The sequence below is a fragment of the Charadrius vociferus genome, unplaced genomic scaffold (genome assembly GCF_000708025.1).
Source record: "Charadrius vociferus isolate BGI_N301 unplaced genomic scaffold, ASM70802v2 scaffold650, whole genome shotgun sequence".
Lineage (NCBI taxonomy): Eukaryota > Metazoa > Chordata > Aves > Charadriiformes > Charadriidae > Charadrius > Charadrius vociferus.
Genome location: NW_009646736.1, coordinates 1,790,820 through 1,810,032, shown reverse-complemented (window position 1 = coordinate 1,810,032; position 19,213 = coordinate 1,790,820).

Here is a 19,213-nt window from a genome sequence, read left to right as displayed (position 1 = left end):
GACTGCCATTCACAAGATCCTACAGCAAGCAAGAAATTCATCGGTATTTTAATTCTAATTTTTCCTTGCTGGCCTATGAAGACATTTGTATTTCTCTGTCCAAGGGATACAGCCTGGACAGATGATGTAGTGAGCAGAAATGCATTTACTGAACTGCTACATTTAGAGTAAAACGGACAGCAAACATTTCTTCTTTGAAAGGTACTAATCAATATTGGGTACCCATCTATCATAAAAACCTCAAGCAAGAGAAAGTATTTTTTCCTATCAGGAAAAATAATAAAAGCAAGCAGGACCAACTACAATGGAAAGTTCACATATTGAAACAGTTTTAAAAATTGCCAGCCAGTTGATAAGTACAACCCTTTCACCTGACTCAGCTGGAGAAAAGGGTAGCATTTAAATGGTTCCTCTCTTCCCACACTTGCATTAATGAGATTTTTAGGACTCAGGTACCTAGGCAATTGTGAGCTAGAAAACCATAATTAGATGAACAAACAAATAACAGACAAACAAAAAAAAACCCTTATGCTTCCCCTTGTTTTTCCTTTTCAAATGTGAGAGAATTAAAACTATTTTCACTGTATTATTTGCAGGGTCAGGGGGAGACAAGAAAGGGGAGTCAAATTATTTCAACCAACTAGGATCAGTGCAACAGTTACACATAAGAACACTTTAAAATCACACTCTACTTTCTAATCAAAACACATGCATATACCAATACTCTCTCCCCTCCTTCCTCTTTTCCAAGTTCCTTACAAAATGTAAAACCAGTCCAATTATTACAAGTAATCAGCAACCGTCATCCTCATGTCTCCTAACCCTATAAAATGACTTTATTGCACTAGTTATAATGAAGTGGTTTAAGAAACTTCTAAGAACAGCTTGGCCTGGTACTCAGGAGAACTGGCATATCACAAGGTATCACAAACTGTAGTGAGATGAAGTTGTTTAGAAACACATACAAGTGATAAAACACGCTAAATGAGTGCAAGCTACAGGCCTAATCTAATTCATTGATTTTACTGACAAAGTAAAATATACAGTCTCGTGCCCTCATAATATCCTTTTAGTCTGTCTACATGAACATATCCAAGAGAGAGAAGACTTTCATAAACAAAGGTTTGCAGCACTAATCCTGCATTTTTTTGTATCCGTGCCTGGGGGAGGAAGCAAAGTAGCATGTTTAAATAGAATTTTTAAATGAGGATTCATCTCCATTTCTTTCTTTGGCATGACTTAAAAATCATACAAGCTAAAATACATTGTTATTGAGTCTCAGATAGGTATGTGGTATAGTAATTCATATGTTTTCTCAGTAGATAAATTTTTAACCTATGAGAGAATTATTTCTATCAACATTATTTTTAGATTCAACATGAGTCATCTAGATGCCAACAACATAATTAGAATAGAATTAATACAACAACCACCCACATATTGTCTGATTATATTCAATAGCCTTTTTTTTCCTCTTAAACAAGCAGCTTCTCTTAGTAACACGAAAATGGAGCACGCTGAGTGAAACAAGCACAGTGCTTTGCAGATGAGCTGTGGATTCACAAAGAAACGCTTAAGTTTATAAACTGCAGAATGGAGAATCAATTTTGCTGCATGGAGAATATTTAATTACAGCAACATTTATGCCAAGAAAATGACATTCTGAAAAACTGACACTGACGTCCCACTGAGAGGCTTTTTTTTTTTTTCTTTCCATAAATAGATTGCAGGGCCTAACTGTTTATTGCCTGTGATGCTATGAAAGGAGGAGAAGACTGAAGGTTTGTGAGGATATGCTGCAGTCTGCATTCATTGAGAAGGTGGAAACATATGTACAACACTTAAAACTGCTCAAAATCAGCAAAAGAGGCCTGGAGCATTTACCAAGCACGGAGATTTCTATCCATCAGCTGAAGGAATGATGAAAAGAAGGTGAGAGGGTGAGGCACAAAGCAACAAAAATATTCATGCTATTTTATAAACCACCTTATCAAAAGTAAGGATCTTTGATATTCACATGGAAGGCAGTTATAAAGGCATGTTTCTCTGAGGTGATGGCAGGTATGAACAGCTGTAAAAAAAAATCTGATGCAAATCCAGTTTTAAAATTCCGATTCCCTCCCTGATGACCCTTTTACACAGTGTGACTATGGAAGCATACACTGATATTACAGAGAAGCAACCTCCCTGCTGAAACCTAGCTGAGCAGACACAGTCTCTATTCCTTCTCCATGAAGAATATTGGGAAGCCTGGAGCCAGGAAGCCTGCAGAGACAGCATGACAAGGATGGGAGGGGATGGACATGAAGACAACAGTGGGTGGGATCCACTGAAAGAAACAAGAAACTCCCAAAGTCAGATGGGGATGGGGAAGGAGAATCAAGAGGGAAACCAGAGTGTGGAACCACATCCTTCCAGGAGTAAACACTAACAGTAAATGACAGGAGGATTTTCCTATGCTTTCAAAGAACTTGAAAAAGAATGAAGGCCTGTTATGTGCTGAAAGTAACATTTACATTATAGAAAGACTATGTGCAGGTCTTCTTCAAAACTGTTTCACTTTCCAAATTTTACTTTCTCCACGGAAGAATTTGGTTAGGAAAATCCCATCCTAATGTTATTCTGTAGTTTGCTTCAGTTCCTCTGGTTCCTTTGAAGACATGTGAAATACCTTGAGCTCAGACTCGTTGTATACAGGCAAATTTAATGTTTGGTTTTGTCAAATTTTTATTATAAACTTCTGCAAAACTCTTCATAATTTAGTATGCTGAAACACCATTACTAGAACAAAAATGGATCCTTTGAGAACTTTTATTTGTGACACCTTCATTCATATAAAAATAATTCAGGCAGAGACTCATGGACACAAGTAAATGCAAGCATGATATTAAGTGTACCTAAAAAAAAGTTCAATATTCAAGGATCGACTACAATTAAGGATTATTAGTCTAACTCAGTGGTTAAAAGATAAAAGGATCATTTTCTGTGTGATTGTACTTCACTGAAAGATAAGTAAAGGGAAAATATGATCAGCCTCAGGGATTTAAGAAAATAGTTAATAAAAATCCAGTTAATTTTTTTATGATGAAAACAAACCTATCTTTCTTAATGGTAAAGACACAGCACTTGTAATCAATTTTTATATAGCTTCTTTAAAGGAAAACTTATAGATGAAGATAAAATTTCATGCTTCTTAGCAGGCTGAAATAGGCTTATGATGAAAGCTACAGCATTCATTGCTCCAATTAATAAGCAATAAGTTAAGAGCAAAACTCTGCCAAAATTATTTCTAATTGCATTTTTTGCTTTGCTTCTTGGGGGTTGGACTAGATGATCTCCAGAGGTCCCTTCCAACCCTGACCATTCTGTGATTCTGTGATAATTTTCAGCTCACATTTCAAAGGGAGGATTGAAATAAAATAACTCTTGGAATTGAAAGATTGTAGAACTATTTAAATCTGCAGTACTCTAGCTCCTCTTAAATAATACCGACACAATTAATGCTGATAGTGTACACTAATGTCAGCGTTATGTAAACTTAAATTATGCTTGCTTCTCAGCCCTAACATTGGGACAACACAGCTGTCAATCTCCAACACACTAAATGCTCTGTCAGAAGAAAAAGAAGTCCTGCTGTGGGTACAAACTGTCTTTGGAAAGGCTTGCATAGGAACACGCTGATGTGAGGGTTGCCTCTATGTGCTACCTCACTCTAAAAAGAAAATAATAAAAGAGCATCTTTATTTACACAGCACAACAAAACTGGAGAAGTTTAAAAGATTAAAGGAACTCTTACTTTACAAAGAAAGAATCAGAGAAAGATGAATCCAGAAGTTTCTTTGACAGTAATTATTCCCTTTTCAGCTTTGCATGAAGAAAGAATTACTGGAATTTCATTACGATCCCTGTGATTTGAACAATTATGTTGGTAGGGAGGTTAAATTTACTATCAAATGGGAATTAACAGGAATTTAAAAGGGCTGTAGGAGGAACCACGACAATGAGATATTACAGAGTTCTTTATGTGAGCCTGAATTTGAAGAAACGATTCATGAAAACATTTTAGATTGCTACTAATTAATCAGATTGATACATATAGTCTCAAAAACACATCTGACAGCTAATGGTACTTCTCAAAAAGCCCGATCCAAAGCCTATTGAAATCAAAGGAAAGACTCTCATTGACTTTGATTATGTCACACAAATATAATTCTCATATGTATAGAGTGCCCAGCAAATGATCTGCATTACAACAATCATATTGTTATAACAATATTATTGCATGTTTTTAATGACTGGTCTATTATTTTTAAGATGCCAAGCGTTTGCTGAACAGCCTATACATTTAAGAGAACCATTTGTGGGGCACAATGCACAGTTAATGAGAGCTTTTACACAGATTTTAATAACTGATTCTACAGGATTAATTTCAACACAGGATGCCAAGCATGAATAAGAGTGACAGAAGTGGTTCCTTTGAGGCAAATTTGATTTTTTCATGTTTTTAAGAACGGTATTTTATTTTGCAGAAAAATCAAGGTTTTCCTCAAAGCAACCCCTTTCTGTTGTTCTTCCTAATTTTCCTAAAAGCAGTCCCATGAAATCAATGCGGTTATGGAGGAAAAAAGTGCTAGTAAAGGCAAAGGGTATTCAGATATCCTTTTATTTATCTTCTTTATTCTTTTCTTTCACTTACCGTCCTGTTTCTTAATTTTTCACGGGAAGACTTTTCTTTTCCTTTTATATAATTAATGATGTTTCCAAGCAGAAAGTCATAATCTTACATCAACCTACTGAGAAACTGTATATTACCGTTTCTTTGCCTAAGGACAAATTAAAGAGTATTCATGGAATAACAAACACAATTTGGACCAGCAAAACCAAATCAGCATATAGCATGACTCCATGGAGCAATTCCACATTAGGTATTTGTGTAAATCACCTGTATGCATTTTTTGGTAATTGAAAACAACAGTCACTACAGGTCTCAGCAGCCATCTGTGATCAATAGGTCTCTTGGAAGTTACAAAGGACCTCACACTGACATTAAAGGTCTTTTCCAAAATAAATGATTCTATGATTTCAGGAAGAAACCATGCTTGACTCTATCCCATAAGCAGAGGGGACTGTTAACGGTATTTCTATAACACAAATATTAGGTGAAGCACTTAAAGTGATAGATAGTAACTAAAAAGATGTACAAATGAATCATTCCTATAGCACAACAGCATTTTCAGGAATACATTGCATTCCAGAAACTCCAATTCTCTACTTAACTGAGTCGGCACAATACAGTGTATCCTATCCACCTCTGAAAACTGGATAACTACACTGTGTTTAGACAACAGTGACACATCTGGAAGCAAATGAAAGGAACATTTAAAAGATAGTTAAACTTCAGAATAGGGTCAGTTAACAGACATACACTTGGAACACTAAATCAACAACAAAATTGTGACCCAATAGTTTAGTCTTCTAAAATTTCAACTTATTACAGCCTCAGGTAGTTTTGCACAACCATAGACAAAATGTTTTATAAGTGTCAGTCAGTCAGAAAGGTTTTCAGAAGGATAGGGAAAGAATGGGTTTTTTAACATTTTTATAATGAGCATCCTCCACAATGACCCAACACAATGGATTACTTCATTTACATGTACAGCCAATGACTGTGTGACTGCCTTCTTTCTTTGCATGTTTGTACCATTAGCAGTGGTTAACTGAAATTAAACTGTCACAGGCTTAACATAAAATGTCATCTGGAATGAAAAGAAATGCACTGTTTTACACTGGAATGCGAAGCTGGAAACACAGTAGTGGTCACTTGGTATTATTTGTCTAAGATAAGAAGCAAAACCAAGCAAACCTTTACTTTTTATTTTTTATTTTTCTAGGCTGACATCATCTTCTTATTCCCTTGTTTTCTTTCTGCTGAAAAGGTTTCTTCAAATTTATCATGAGAAAACAATTTGGAATAAATCCATAATTCAATAACTACTACTCTGTTTACGTTCTATTGCCAAATAGTTCATAGCTCTCCCAAACATCTCTGCTGTAAGCAATTCTTTAATACAGCTTACCGAGTCAAGTACTGCCGACTCCTAGCGACGCACTGCGAACAGCAGCAATTAAGCTGACTTCTGAAGGTTATCTCTACCTGGCAGTTCAAACTAGAGCTGATTTGACATGCATGCTGACATCCCCCAAACTGAAGTGTCTTTCTCCTCCGATTTTCCTCTTTTTTTTCTTTTTCTTTCCCTTCTCCATCCCCACCAAAAGACATGATATGGCAACAGTCTATCACAGCACAGGGTTTGGGTTTGCACAGACTGTGGGGAAACTTATGCTGCCGCAGTTTTGTATCCAGCTTCCTCCAACTAAGATACATAAGCCACATCTATGCAAACTGCTGATGGCACAGGCGATACGCTATTCCAACAATACATACAGAAAAGGTTATTTGGGCTTTACCACAGGAGGTTAGACTTATCTAAAAATACTTTTTGTCTCTATTTCTCAACTCTCCAATTGTCCAAAAGTTAAAAAGCAATTCACTCATAAAATAAGTCTGTCTAGGTTAAAGGGAAATGTACTTCTCTGAGCAGTAGCATCTGAAAAGTTAGACATTCAAATAGCGCTAAAAATAATTAACAAGAAGAGACATGAACATTGCTGTATGGAATCACATCTTCACATATCTTGCGTCGCTCTACTATCTTCTCCACAATTTTTTATGCCCCATAAATTAGGGCCTTTTGGAACATTACATATGAAATACTGTAAGTGGAGTGAAAATCCTTTCTGCATATGTAAGACAGAGTCACTTGAAAAATTAAAATGTAAAGAAAATCAAACAATATTGCAATAAGTGTTGGGGAAATGTTAAATGTTACAGGAAAATTACAAGAAAGCATGAGAATTTTTTTCTGTACCTAACTGACCTCAAAACAGAATAAAATAAATAAAGTAGGGCATATCTTCATAATCAGACTTTGTACTGGAGGGGCTGAAGGAGTGATTTCTCACATTGTTATGCAAGACTCCTGGCTTTTAGCCTCATTACCCATGATACAGGCAGTTAGAATACTGTGCTTCAGAATAGAATTATGCTTTACCTGGAATTATGGAGGAGGTTTTGGTTGAATATTGCCATAATGGTAGTTTATTGTGTTCAGTCCTTACCTCCTTAATTCATTTTATTATTTCACTTTGACTGTTTCTTTCACGTATTTTTTTTCATGAGTATTTCTTTACTGCATGTGCTTCTTTTGTTCTCACCACTGCTCTTTTATTCTGTGACTTGAAGAGCTCAACACAATTAAGACAGCTAAATCAACATTACCAACCTACTCAAATTCTCTTGGCACAGTAACTATCATTTAAGATTTGTATGTCCTACACAGCTTTGGGCTTTTTTATTCTGGAAGGTCACTTCAAAGTCATCTCAGAATTACTGAACTGTTTATTGATCTCCTAATTATTCTGTGTTTGCAATTCTTGAGCTGTCTCTCTTTGTTGTTATATTAGCTTATCAAATTAATAAACAAAATAATATTTATAAAAAAGGAAGATTTTATAAAAGGCAATAAAATCTCAAAGTTGTTCAAATGAAGAGGACGGTTAATTTCCACTGAACTCTGAGGATGGAAATAAAAATACGAAGATCTACATGACAGCGCTTTCCTAAACAAAACCAAAACAAAGAAATAACAGATTTAGTTTTTAAGTAATGTGGCTGTAAAAGGTATGATTATACTACAGGAATCTCAGGTTTTGCTGGCTATATTTTGCAGAAGTCATTCAGACTTGTTTTTGTATATAATCCTTGCTCCCCCCAAAATACTCCGGAGCATCGGTTTAGAGATAACAACAAAGAAAGAGAAAAATATTTCCTTAGTGAGGTACTGACACTGCTTACATTACAGCAATGTTTGATCTCTTGGTATTTGCCTTTAAAGGTATTTCTATGCTGTTGTGATTAAATATATTCAACAAACTGAATGAGACTCAAGTTAGCTTCACAATGCAAATATTTAAAGGTTTTTTTACTGGAGTTTACCATATGGTTCATACAGTTCAACACTGCTTTTTAACAACCAAGAGTTTTGTGCTGTAATACAGACAAGATCTGGAGCATAGCTGTTATTTTAAAGATACATTGAACAACGCTGCAAGTTGAAGTTAAAATAAATGTCCCTGACCTCATTTGTGGTCTCTAGCTAGCTGCTAACTGTAACTTTTTGTGGTCTCAATAATCCAGAAAAAAAACACCTAGATTTTCAGTATTTCTCAGTTTCTCTATTTGATCCACATCTTTATTGCAATTAACAAATAATGCTGTATGCCAAATAGCTACCGATGGAAATGCCTGTCAGCACCTAATTCTGTTTTAACATTGATAAATTATGATTTTCTAAGCAATTTTGCATGACCCCATACTGGTTTAATTTTGATAATTTGCCAAAACTTGCTTCAAATGTTACCGATCTCTTTGTGGTCTCAAATGTTTAGGTTTCTTATTTGTAGCATTTTTGATTTCTATTGGTTATAAACTAATGAGCAGTCTTACAGAGCAGCTCAGGGAAAAACAAAACAAAACAAAACCCAAACCAACCAAACAAAATAACCCACCCCAAAAACTTTATGGATGGGATCTTGAGGAGTCCAAGAAAGCTGCAAAGAACTCCTTTGAGAGCAACAAAGCAATCCTTTGAGGTAAGAAAATTAAGAACCTCCACAGTTGTTTGGCAATGATTTGGAAAACTAATGGAAGTGTTTAATTATTAATTGACCCAGCTAAACATAATTGTCTGCCAATAAATCAAGATAACACTATTGTAAAAATTAATCTATGAATACATTTACTGTTATCTTGTATTTCCATTTAGTAGTCATTTCCACATACTGTGATATTAAAAAGTGCTAGTGTGATATGTGGAGTGCTGTGATTTATTTTATTTTTGCCCCCACCCTATGAGAAGAACATGGGCTTCATACTCTGGCTTTGCTTTAGGGAACACTTGCTGAAGTCCCTGTAGAGTACCGTTTACATCATGATCAAACAAAACCAATTTGTTTTTCTAATGAGCTCACTGAGCCAGGATGACTACCACGTGCAGATAGCAAGAGAGTAGCTTTTTTTTTTTTTTAGTGTTCATAATAATTACTGATGGGCTTTCCTGTAGCTTTTGTGGTAGTTAGGGGCACAGCCATATAATTTATAGTACAGTTGTTCATTATTACTGGTAAAAAGAACTATGGAGTTACATGAAACAACCACCTGGGTTGCAAGGTAATGTAAGAACCTCTATATTAGAGTTTCATTTCTTGTTACTCTTCTTTGTTCACTGTTTATTCCCATTCTCCATTCTATTCAATATTTTCACCCTAACAATACCAGGCTCAGTTCATTTGTTTCCATCCCTTATTTCATTAATACTCCTTAGACAAACATGCTTGAAATTACCCAAAATTTCACTGATATTTCCCTTTGAAATCATGCAAGAATATACACAGAAATTATTCTTCTGCATTATTTTAGTGGTTTGAACAGAGCATTAGAGGGAACTGAATACACTTCAGATTGTTGGAAATATATTCCGTGCTCACAGCCCTCCCCTGTCAACCTGGCTCACAGGAGGAACGCTCCTTCATGTGAAAGTATCTGATTCCTTTGAGCTTGATTGAGAGCATCGACTCAGATACACTTACTCAAGTGCTTGAACTTAAGGATTCATTTATTTTCTTTAGGATCTGGAGTAAGAGCATTCTGTAGACAGAACAAACAGGACACATAGAAGAGCTGAAAAAGCCCTATTCTGAGCCTGAAGTTAGCAGAATGAGTCAGAGCTTTCTGAAAGGTTGATACAAAAATTTTCTGCAGTCAATGGTAAGACAAGTATTCTCTGCAATGGCCTTTGGATCATAGCACAAACAAATCCTTAAACAATAACATCGGATGTAAAGAAAACAAAATATCCCAACAATATAATAGCAACTGTAAGCTGTTCTAAGTTGTACAGCTTTTTGAAAACCTCCCTAATTCACATTGACAAAAGACAGTGATACAAATAAGTGAATCTACAGACACACATCTTATTTCAAATCAAAGCAGATGAGTCATCTGACAATCTAGCTGTTGTGAAACAAAAAGAGAAATGAGAAAATTGTGTCAGTTCATTACATGATGAGATTTTGTTTCATGTATTTTATTTTTGGTATCTGATTACCACTGTTATTTATGTTTTCATAGAGTGCTTTCATTGGCTCACTTGCTGATTTTTGAAGATAAAAACCCAAATTCCAATTAAGTTGAAACTGGATTTACTTAAAAACAAACAAGAGAAAGAAGAAGAATTTCCTGTGTAATGGCTGACAGTGAAATCCTTTGAAGTAATGGGGTCCCATTTAAATACAAAGGACTTGGCAGACCCAGCAGCACTGAATTTGCATAGGCTGTAAAATCTTAGGCATACTTTGGAAGCTTGCTGGAGTGCTTCATGGAATATAAAACTTCTTGGCACTGTTACAAATCTTGATAAATTTATAGGAGAAAACAAAACTCTGTTTACGGCTAATTTTGTTTTCCAGGTATGAGGTTTTCTTCTTTCTCCATCTCCCCCTGCTTCAAATTTGTCTGCCAAGTCTTCCCTCTGTGCCGCTCTATGCCTCACAATAAGTAATTCCAACTAATTCAAAAGATGCCTGCTAGTGAAGGCACAGCTGATCAACATGGCTTTTTCTGCTGCCAAACTTCAGCCAATGAGCTATTCATGGCTCCAGTCCCTGTTTCTGCTCATTAGGCCACTGGGAATTGTATGAATCATTTTCATTCCTTGCCAGGAAGCAACGCCAGTGTTTACTATTACTTATGCAAAATAATTTTCCAGAATCACTTTACAAATGCTGAATGCTCAGTTGACTTATAAAGACTGAAATGAATTAATAAGAAATAAATAAGCACTCCCAACTGCATGGGTTATCAGTTTTAGGCACAAGATGAGTAAACGCCTTACATATTTCCACTACGCTGGAATTACAATAGCCCCTTTTCTCTCGGGAGAGACAACGGCTGAAGTACAAAATTAAGATGTGCGTTATTTTTCTTTCATAACAACAGGGAGTGGACTTGGTTGAATTGAGTTTTATGGAGTACGCAAATGATGTCAGGCAATAGGTTGCCTTTACCCTTCTATTTGCCTTCCTCCTGAATAGTTTCTAATACCTTTTTCCTCACACAGAATGATAGGACGCAGCAGGGAAATGATACGCCTAAATGTAAAACTGCAACTAGCCTAGGACAGGGAAAGGAAAAGCTCTTGCAACTGGATTGTGAGAGTTGCTAAGGAGAAACTTGACTAGGCAGCCAAACAACAAAATAAATATTGACATAATTGAAATATATAAATCAGGACAATAATTGTTTATAATAATTTGCCTGTCAGTTAACTTGACTACTTTTGATCAGCTATAAAGACATTACGGTTAACCCAATAGAAGGGAAATTCTATTGAAAAACAGAAAGAAGTCTTTGTTGGAAAACCAGCAGAAAATTGTGCATAAAACCTGATGGGAGCCTCAGAATAATCTCATTAAAGTGGAACACACTTATTCAAGACAGACAAAAAGGGTTCACAGCAGTCTTAAAATCTGTTTTAGGAATTTCACTTTATCTCCTTCTCAAGTAGAGTTCTCTACAATTACACTATATTAAACTCTATGACATTTTAATGTTCTCAGCAGGGTAAGGATTTGTCCAGAGCTAGTCATTTTAATACTCAATCTACAAAGCAGATCAACCTGATAAAGACAGATCCCCAAACCATAAATCTGTCTTTCTGTAACACAGAAGGATACGTTGGCCCTAACTTTTCCTCTGTGCTCACTCACTCCTCACAGCAGGCTTTCTGCAGACTTGTTAGAAAGTGTCGTGGTTTAACCCCAGCCGGCAACTAAGCACCACACAGCCGCTCGCTCCCTCACCGCAGCAGCATGGGGGGAAGAGAATTGCAAGGGTAAAAGTGAGAAAACTTGTGGGTTGAGATGAGAACAGTTTAACAATTGAAATAAAATAGTAATAATAATAGTAAATTTTACTGAAACAGCAAATAGTAAAGACAGAAATAAAACCCAAGAAAGTCAAGTGGTGCAAACGAAAGCAATTGCCCAGCCAGACCCCGAGCGGTAGCTCCCCTGCCAACCTCCCCCCCGCCCCAGTTTTATTGCTGAGCATAGTGTCATATGGTATAGAATGTCCCTGTGGTCAGATGGGGTCAGCTGTCCCAGCTGTGTCCCTTCCTGACTCCTTGGGCACGCGCTGGCGGGACGGTGTGAGAAGCAGAAAAGGCATTGACTCTGTGTAAGCGCTGCTCTGTTAAAACATCCCTGTGTTATCAACACTGCTTCCAGCACAAACCCACACGTAGCCCCATACTAGCTGCTATGAACAAAATCAACTCTATCCCAGCCAAAACCAGTAGAAAAAGCCACTCTTTAAAGGTACACTGTCCAGCTAAAAATATGGATGAAGAAAGGAGAGGTTTGTTAACATTTCCTTACTACATTACTAGTCGTAACTCATTGCATTATTGATGCAGCAGTTATTTTTTTTCTTGAAGATTTTACTGTTTGGGTGTTTTTATTTTTCACCCCCCTTGGACAAGAAATGTCAGTTTTAGTTCCAAGACTTAAAGGCTAGTTGAACATGTTTATGTTCAAACATCGGAGTATTGTTTCTCACTCTTTAACCTGTGAAACCTCACATCTGTAGATGTGTCTGAAATTCAGTAGATTTGAGTCTTCCCTACTTGAACAGCATGCCCTGTTTTACACCTAGGAATCCATCACCTACATTTTCTCCTGTTCTTCACCAGGTTCCCATCTCAATACCCCCACATCCTCCAAAGCCTCTCAGTAACCTCAGCTTCTTTTCTTCTTGTCCCTTTGCCTGCTCTGTGCCGTGCAGGCCCAGGCAGCCAGCACACATGTGCTCACCGGCCACGTCGTAGTATTGCCACAGTCACACTAAGACTCACATCATAGTATTGCCTCTACTGTCTTTTTGTTCTCTGTGTAACTATTACTTTAAAATACTGTTCTGCTGTCAAACTTGGTTGTAACAAGTTATTGGGCACAGGGTGGACAAATAATTTCATGATATTAATCTCTTTTCATTAGAAAACTAGGCAAAAATAAAATGCAAATATTTTTCTTCAGTCTACAGTATTTGAAACCAGATTTAAACTGCATTTTGAATCTCCTTCAACTTCCCGGCAAACAGAAAACATCTAGTGATTTTTATGAAATCTTAAATTACACTAACATGACCCTCTTAAGCAAGGCAGCTAGAGATCTAAGACTTTTTAATCTTTGATATTATGCCCTCAATACAATGTTTTCCATGATCCAATTGGAATTCGCAGACTTGGAACAAATTTGCCAATGATAGAAATGCTGTCTTTCAATAGATATTTATGGTAATATATTATTTGCTGTTCTTTGGTAGATCAATGACTTAATAGTCAATAGTCTTAACACCGTCAAACTGCCCTCTGCTGTATAACAAAGAACAAGAAGTCTACAGGGCCACTACCACCCTTCCTTGCCACTCACAGCTACACACTACTGAGGTGAAACACAATTTTCGATGTCTAAGATTGGTTCTAAGATCATCTATCACAGGTTCTCCCTCCTTTAGCAACAAAAACATCTGGAAGCTTTTCCCTCTTCCTTGTCTCTACATACACCTCCTTACTTTGTACCTTCCACATCTTCAGCCTTTCCCCTGAGCCACCTACATTCTATCTCCCACCGATTGATTCAGGGATTAGCTCAGCAAACCCATTAGCAAAAGTAGTACCTGTTTTACTAGCAACTGTCTGAGGCACAAAAGTATAGCCCAAGACTGCTGTGCCATTTAGAGGAAAATGAATGCACTCCATGAACACTGCAAATTAAAATTGGAGAGGGGAAGAAAAAGAGAGAAAATCAAATCTAAACCTCCTCAGTCAGATTATTCAAGCTTTAAGGAGGAGGTAACTCTTGTTAACTGGCTTTGAAAACCTGCCCGATGCATCATGCACAGTTCAAGACAATATCTTCTGCTTTTATACTTCGAGTGACATTTTCTACATGGTTGCTGACTACAATTTTAATGAGGCAGGAAGAAAAATCCTTTAAGATATTTTTGAAGTTATATTTGGTAGATGCCCTTCTATTTGAGCAAACAGAGCTTCTAAAATACTAACAAGTATAGTTAAAAATAACGTGAGGTGTAACTCGCTCCTGGAGGAGTCTTTTTTGGGGTGTATTTAGGAATAATTGGTCTTAGGGATAATTTGCAAGGCACAGAGCAGGAAGTAGTACATAAAAACCTATAATGTAGACCTAAATTCAGAATAATAAAATGTACTTCAAGGAGATGTCCCAAAACAATTTAAGAAGCAGGAGAATGTTTTCTTACTTTATTTTGCTTATTTGTAAATAAAAAAATAAATAAGAGTTTATGGTTCCCCCCTCCCATTCCATTATTCACTCCTTCCTATATCTTGCTGTCCCTCCTGAGGAGAATGTACATCCAGTAACAACTGAAGCAACCACAAATCCCATAACGTTCAAGCAAATTTTAAATAAAGAAAAATGAATATGTCCATTCCTAATTACCTCCTGACTCATATAACTTCATTTACTATTGACTGGATAGATGGTGAAAGATTGGGCAGCATCCAGAGCATCTCATTTACAGCCCAGATCAGAGTCACAACGCTTGCCAGTATTCATCTAGAATTTGATATTCAATCAGCGTTGTAGACTAAAGTTTTCTTATAAAACCAAGCCCCATGTTAGCTCTTATTTAACAGCTGCTTTGTATTCAATGTGTCTACATTGATTATTGTGCAAAGAATCAAATGTCCTTTCTTACTATTTCTCCCTATCTTTCTTCTTCTAAAAGCATGATGCACAGAACCGGATACACACTGGTATCAACAAATTCACCTGGAATTTAAGATGAACATGGAATACTTGTGCACAAACAACATCCAAAGAAAAATAAGTGGCTTTATAAGAAGCAAAACAAGTGCAGGTTGATTGAATTTACTAAGAAGAATGTGCAACCAATTTGTAAAAGCTCCAACAAATATTTTCCCATTGGTCAGACATCAGTATACGTTTTCTCAAGCCCAGTAAGGACTAACTCATACTCTCACATTTTCCTAAACAGGACATGCTATCAGGATATCGCTCTGTACCAAATGTTTTCATTCCATGACATTTGTTGGGTTTCCAAGATCAGATTGTCTGAGTTCCACTACAGAGGGGCAATAGTTCTTAAGGAAAGTAGAAATAAAACATCTCTACCCACAAACATTCATAAATAGCACAATTTCTTCATTTCTCAGGAAAAACTGCCACAAGGCTGATGATTTGCTTATATTTATCATTCGTAAAAGTCTGTCGCTTATGTAAACTACAGTTTGTTTTTAGGCCTCTAAGTACCAACCTGAGTGAAAAGTAATGCTACATTCCTCTTGTTGAACAGCACATGCTGACAGAGTTGAACTTTTCTATTATACAGCTTTATTCATGTATAAGATACGCTACCCATTCCAAGAGCTTGAATTTGAAAAAAAAACAAAGGAAACAAGCCACTTTGCTCTGACGTGTTCCCACATATCAACAGAGCAAAGGCCAGTGGTCATGAAGTAAATACTGAAACATTTTTAAATCACCTTACACACTTATCTCAGGCTATTCTCATCCTATCTAGCAGGAATAATGGCATATGAATTGAAGCTTCCAGTTTAAAACGTATAAAGAGCTGAAGTATCCAAAATATTTGAATACCAATAATTAGTAAACCAAATGATACTCTCAGAGAAAAGATGACCTATTGTTTACAGTATGAAAACTCAAAATGTTCTGCACATTTTCTATGGTGGAACAATTCTATCTTTCAAAGAACACTTGGTTCGATGAAAGATTTCTTTTCTTTTAAGAACAGGCTAAAACAAAAGAAGTATCTTGTGCGTGTTTAAAAATATGAGTAAAACAATGTAGCCAAGATGCCTGACTACTCTTGATCTACCCTGAACATGCTTTGTTTTCTCATTTGAAACACAGATCTGAACCAGACTCAACTGCAGTAACTTGTGAACATGCTTTGGATTTAAATGAGTATCATACTAAGTTTTTACTTTCTTTGTAAGCCAGGAACAAAGATAGATATTCTCAGAATTCCACAAAATCTTTAGTTTGTAAGAAACAGATTTAATAGCTGCTTTACATGGCACTCGATTATCCAAAATAATTTTTCACTCCCCCCACCCCATGAAGTAAAATGTGAGAAAACAATACCAGAATAATACTGCAAAGAGAGAATAAAGCTTTGACTGCACCCCAGGCTATGATATCTGAGGCTGGGTTCACTCAGCTAAATTCAAAGTACTTTGTCTCCTATTCCACACCATAGCCAAATTAACAAGATTCATTCTGTCTAGTAGCTTTTCCCCCGTAAATCTATCTTGGCTTTTTCCAAGATATCCCAGGATTTCTTCCCATTAGAGTAAAAAGCAGCAAGGGTAAAGTCACTAACAACATCAAGCTAAAAAATTTGAATAGATTTTCTCAAAAATATTTTTTAAAGTTATTTTCAAATCCAAACTTAGTTATTAAATAGCAGTAACTGTTCACAGAAATTCCTTTGCAGTGAACTACTCAAATAATGCCAAAGTGAATTTGAACTCTAATTTTTGGTTTCCTGATTTTCTTGCCTTTTTTTTTGGTCATATAAGTGTGTTCTAGGTTTGACAGCTTAGCTCTGAAGATCCTTTAGCTTGCAGAATATTGAATAATCCCTTGAATAAAAGGACCTTTTACAAAGTGTTAGAAGTTAATTTGACTTGGTTAAGCATTATATGACAATTGTACTGACCCCCATGTGAACCTTCTCAAATTAATTTACATTCCCATAGTGAGATTTAATATTTCTAACACCAGAAAATATTATACTACATTCGTACTAACTATAATTTTCTAATCTAGCTGAGAATTCATGCTGCTACTAAGCAACGAAGGTCATTTCAATAAATGATACTCATCCAAACTATTGACATTTCATCCAGGATTAACTGGGTCTAGAAAAGTAGACCTAGGGGCTCTTCACTATCAAGTGACATTTCTGATGATTATTCAGAATCTTATGTATTAGTAGTGGTACATTTTGTTCACAGACGTACAAATGAAAATCCTGAACATCTAGAGAGTTAGCTATTGCTTTGTGTTAATAAATTAGTACCACTGCTCCTATTGTTCTTTTGTGTTTATACTATGAAAAAACTGTCCGTGTCAATCTTAATCAGACTTGAATTAATATATTGACCAACTGAGGTTTCATGTATTATGAAGAGAAATTATTCAATATTTGAGCAACTCAGATATTATATTCGTACACAGGTATACCATTACATTCAGCCTGTTCCATTTACATAGCCAGTTAAAGAAGCATCTATGAACACATTTTTTTATTCAAGGGTATGAAAGTGTCAAAATTAATACTGTGATACACACCACTGCCCTCCTCTGTGGTGCTGACATTCCTAAGTGTATTGGGGTACCATGAAGAAAGCACTCAATTCTGTAGGGCCAGATCCGTAATCCACCTATGCTGAAATAATCAGAGAGGAACGCAGTTAGGAATAATGCCATAGGGCATACATTTAAGCACACAATGTGCATGAGGAGTTTTACCTCCCTAGGATCCTGACATAGCCAACTTTGAAACATAAGCCTCCACAGAGCATGACTTACTGGATCTGCCTGTTTAACTATACTGGAGGGGGAAAATAGTCTTCTGATTTAGATACAAACCCAAAATGATGTAGCTGAATGCAAGCATAGCATCATAGAATCATCTAGGTTGGAAAGGACCTTTAAGATCATTGAGTCCAACCATCCACGTAACACTGCCAGAACCACCACTAAACCATGTCCCTCAGCACCATGTCTACCCACCTTTTAAATACCTCCAGGGACAGCAATTCCACCACTTCCCTGGGTAGCTTGTTCCAAGCATATGGAATTGGAGCATCCTTCTAGCATCTGTTAAGGTAGCATTGATCTGCTTATGAGGCTAAAGCACCTTTGAAGGACTACAAAGTGTTCTTTGTTAGGGTACAAAGCACAATGGAGTCAAATACTAACTGCAGCATGAGTTGATACAGCAAATAATCTCCGATATCTAGAAAGAACGTCTCACCATTTAGACACCTGAAATCTCTAGATTCAGATGAAAACAAAAGCACTTCCCACGATACTTGACATACACGGTAAATTCAAGTGCCGTAGGTCAAATTTTAACAGATCAGTAAGTCCAAAAAAACAGCAGACCTGTCAGCACCACTATCAGTGTCTACATCACGATGGTGAATAATAGGCTATGACTTACTCCACAGTCTATTGCTCACTCTGTACAATGAGATGTGTGTTATCTCTCAGCTTCAAGACATCAAAACTGGCATTAGTCAAGACCCAAGACAAAGAATAATGACACACTACACAAGTGTCATCTAGAAACTGCCCGTCATGTATCTAGAAGGTATCTGCCAGTTAATTTTCATTCAATGAATCTGACTAGTACCCATTAACCTAGCTGAAAGTGAAACTAGGTAATGCTGTTTACTCTCCTTCTCACTACAGTGGATAGGAAGGAGCTACCAGAGGGTAGGAGGATTCCTAGTGTCTGTTCAAGACATCCAACACTAGGTTATGGCTGCAAGCATTCGAAGATCAGACTCTGACAGTCAGCAGAGCCACATCAGATGTCAGCAAGTGACATATGGGACATTCAAAGGCAGTTTGAGAAGGTTTGCCTGATTCAGGACAGAAGATGTGAAGAGTTGTTCTCATCTAGGGAAAATCCATTTGAATTCTCAGTAAATACTTCTACTTTCAAGGCAACCCATATTCCAGGACACCAAGCTGCAAAATGGCGATAACAAATGTCTTTCTCCTAGATGAGTGCATAGATCAAGCTTTCTCCACACAAGGACGGAAATGGAAAAGCAGCAGAAAGCCTCCAAAGCACAACAAGCAATACCAGCTCTTCCAACCTGAAAGGATTTCTACAGACAGCTTGATCATCCTTCATATTCACTCAAAATAAGTGTATAAATGCCAACATACGCATACATTTTATGTTCACTGAAATTAACAGAAACAT